The sequence below is a fragment of the Lipotes vexillifer genome, unplaced genomic scaffold (genome assembly GCF_000442215.2).
Source record: "Lipotes vexillifer unplaced genomic scaffold, Lipotes_vexillifer_v1.1 scaffold1082, whole genome shotgun sequence".
Classification (NCBI taxonomy): Eukaryota; Metazoa; Chordata; class Mammalia; order Artiodactyla; family Lipotidae; genus Lipotes; species Lipotes vexillifer.
Window position 1 is genome coordinate 28312 of NW_006781388.1, and position 2907 is coordinate 31218.

A 2907-nucleotide genomic window follows, 5' to 3' on the forward strand; every position below is an offset into this window, starting at 1 on the left:
TGATGTTTGGATGTCAGAAAAGCCTGTAGCTTCTCTGTACTTCAATGTCCGGATATTTAAATTGACAATAAGAATATTTACTAACAGAAAAGATTAAACTCGTAAAATTTAATTTTAAGTGTTATTTTATCATATTGTGAAGATTATTGTATTATAAATATTACATGTATGTAGATCACTTAGCACAACATAAGTGTTCCTAACTTGATTGCTAACCTTAGTGAAGTTTTGTCTGACTTTAGGACACTGTTAAATATGTCATATTGTAGTATTTATGTTGTTCAACAGAAGTTAAAGAGATAAGGTACAATGTAAGTAAATAAAAACCAAAACTTTATTAGTTCACTTTTTTTCAAGGTTTACATAAATCATCTTGATTTTTCACTCTCAAATTCAATGGCTTAGATTGTTAGCAATTAAGCCAAAACTTCAACTGAAAACCTAACATGGAAATTATATTTGGTCCAGTCCTGATTCCAATCCTTTCCTATTCTATTTCATATTACTCACATCCTTTTCAATTAAAGAAATATATACTGGATATGTTTAGAAATATTAATCAAATTAATTCACAATCTTTGTTCAAGTGAAATACCAAAGACCAGAGAAATTTAAGTGCATTTTATGTGAAGTAAAGTAGTTTTATTTTCAATCTGTATCCAAATTTTCTATCATTTAACTAACATTTTAGCTATTCATTTAAGTAACTATGATCTAACTTTGCCAAATAATAATCATAATTACATTTTACATTTTGATGGAGAATTCCAAGTGCTAATTGCTCCATATTAATGCACTCATTAAATGTATTTTAGTTATAAACACATTTTCATGCTGTCAAATTCAATTTTGTAAAAAATAAAAAACTCAGGAATAATACTTAAAAATTCAAATCATAATTTAAATTCAAAGTTAGAACTTGGCAAATTAAAAAATACTGAAACAACATATTCAGAGAACGTGAAAGGAGAAAGTTTTGAAAAGCATGTAATCAGATTTCAGTTATCTTCTTGAAATCTAAGATTTAAACATTCATGCCATTCTCCTAAACAGAGATATCAACAAAAATTTCACTTGTATTTACCTTGACATTGGTAAGAATTGATATTTGCTATTAATTTTGATAAAATTTGGTCTGATTTAAAACGTCAGCCAAAGAAGTTAAAGATCAGAACAGTGAAGGTCACACCTAAAATCAATAGAGTGAAGTATTTATTTGCACTAAATGCACCATTTTGATTTATTGACAAGCTACATGGAGATTTCTGGAACAGTCTGAATAAAACAATAAATCCACAAATCAATAAATGAATTAATAAATTAATGAAAGGTACATATGATTTATTTATTGTGAATAGTTGGCTCTCAAGAGCAGTTATAGCTTTTTGTATACATCTTTTCCATTTTTGTGTATTTAACCCTGAGGGGTATAATATATGCTTAATAAATTTTGGTAATTGGGTGATAATAAAGGAGAAAATAAGGGGAAAAAGTAGAAAGGGAGAAATGAGGGGAAAATACAGAATAGTAGATAGGAAAAGGAAAAAGAAGGAAAATTTATCTAGTTGAAATAATTAAAATTACTTATTGTATATTGATATTCAGATCCCCTGTTATTATACTAACTCCTATTTTTATTTTGAAACAAAATAAGGTTGCAAACAGAAAAATAAAATATTTATAATATATAAATATTTAAACAACAAAATCTAAAAGTTATGGAACATTAAAAAAAAATCTTGGCTACAAAAAATATATAGTTAAAATCATTCATTACATGTATTTTTCTTCTATTATATTAATTTAAAATCAAAACAAAAATACGGATAATAAAATGAGACTAGATCACAGAATACGCCTTTCCTGACACCTAATAAAATTTATTTTAAAAAGAAGTAAAGGGGGGGCAGAGTCAAGATGGCGGACTAGGAGGACACATAATTGTCTCTGCACAGCTAGGGCACCTACCAGGCACTGGTGGGGGACCACGGGCACCTAAGGGAATGGGAGAAACCCCCAGCCACCAGCTTGTGGGATCTTGGTTCCCAGGCTGGAGGTCAGGCCCAAGTTCCTGTGGTGGGAGCTCCAAGTCAAAACCACTGGACTAACAAAAACCCTCAGACCCCAGGGAATATTAATCAGAGTGAAGCCTCCTGGAGGACCTAATCTCAGCACCAAGACCCAGCTCTTTCCAACTGCCTGCAAACTCCAGTGCTGGAAGCCTCAGGCCAAACAACCAGTAAGACAGGAATACAGCCCCACCCATCAAAAAAAAAAAAAAGCCCAAACAAACTGAAACGATAAAAAAGTATGTTACAGACGAAGGAGCAAGGTAAAAACCTACAAGACCAAATAAATGAAGACAAAACAGGCAACCTACCTGAAAAAGAATTCAGAGTAATGATAGTAAAGGTGATCCAAAATCTTGGAAACAGAATGGAGAAAATACAAGAAACATTTAACAAGGATCTAGAAGAACTAAAGAGCAAACAAACAGTGATGAACAACACAATAACTGAAATTAAAAATACTCTAGAAGAAATCAGTAGCAGAATAACTGAGGTAGATGACAGGATAAGTGAGAAGGAAGATAAAATGGGGAAATAACTGCCAGGGAACAGAATAAAGAGAAAAGAATGAAAAGAACTGAGGACAGTCTCAGACTTCTCTGGGACAACATTAAACATACGAAGAATCAAATTATATGGGACCCAGAAGAAGAAGAGAAAAAGAAAGGGTCTAAGAAAATATTTGAAGAGATTACAGTGGAAAACTTCCCTAACATGGGAAAAGAAATAGTCAATCAAGTCCAGGAAGCACAGAGAGTCCTATACAGGAAAAACCCAAAGAGAAACATGCCAAGACACATATTAATCAAACTATCACAAATTAAATGCAAAGAAAAAA